Raw genomic sequence first — 1,228 nt, forward strand, 5'->3', positions numbered from 1 at the left:
GAGCAGCCGGCGAGGGGGCTTGCGGTCTGACGCGGCCGGTGCGAAACCTGCGGGCACTGCCCGGCCTCCCCCGGCGCTGCCAGTCGCTGAAGGGACGCTGGTACAGTGCAGCGCGGTATTTAGGGAGCCTTGTGTAGGCAGGGAGGAAAGAAATACTAGTAGGATAGGCCTTAGTCTAGGCACAACAAGTGGGCGAGGTGCAGGATGTGGTGGGTGGAGGGATTTAGTGTTAAGACGAGCCTAGTTTTGCAGAGCAGAAGCGTGGACTTCCTTGGATCTAGATGCAGAAGGCGTGAAGCCTGAATACATCAGGGTCTGCTAGTCTTCTTGCCCCTGTGATGTCTGTACCGAAATCCTTGTGAGGGAATGAAGCTATAAAATCATAAGGTTTTCTTGTTGAATACAGTTCTGAAGAAAGCTTCCTCTCAGTTGAGCTTCTGTAACTCTTTATAGAGCTGGAGAACTAAACTGGGTGACTTGGAATACACACTTACCTTCTTTGCTTCATTGCTTGTCCTGACAGTTCTCCTTCCACAAGTAAATTAGCAAGGTGTGAATGATTAAGGAAGTGACGATGTTCTAGGACTAGTTAAGCCAGTAGTGTTATTGGGAAAATGATCTTAAACGGTATCTTAGAAGTTACACGACAACTACTAGAAAATTGTTTTAGACAGTGGCACACTTATCTTTGTGGTCCAGAGATGGCAGTAGTTTACTAAGGTTCTTGTGAAGCAAAACAGGCTGCTGAGTCCTCAGAGTGTCTTGTTGATATCAGCCTACATCTGCGGATTCTTTTCCTCTCACAGCTTACGTTTATTGCTCAGCAGTCCTTGGTACTTGCTGATACATTAAAAAAGGGGGAAAAAAAGAGTAGCCCCAGCGTGGAAGTTCGTAGAGAATTGTGTATATTTCAGGAGCTGTAGTTCAGATGCTTTCTTCTTGTGGGAGAATCCCAGACAAGTAAGAGTTCATGTAGAGTCTTAAATCATATTTTTGACAGTTATTTCTCAGATGAAGGTTACAATTTTAGCTTTAAAAGCTAGTACCCTGCTATTAACAATCTTTTTCAGTCAGTTTGATCATTTCAGTGACAGAATCATGTTTTATCACTTTTATCTTTTCCCAGCTGATACGCCTGAAATGACAGTCAGCTTCTAATCTTCTAACCCATCAAAAGAGCTATTAATCAGAATGAGTCCAATCATTTCATTAGTTTAAAATGGGAAAG

This window comes from Nestor notabilis, unplaced genomic scaffold, assembly GCF_000696875.1.
Source record: "Nestor notabilis isolate BGI_N333 unplaced genomic scaffold, ASM69687v1 scaffold26778, whole genome shotgun sequence".
NCBI classification, from domain to species: Eukaryota; Metazoa; Chordata; class Aves; order Psittaciformes; family Psittacidae; genus Nestor; species Nestor notabilis.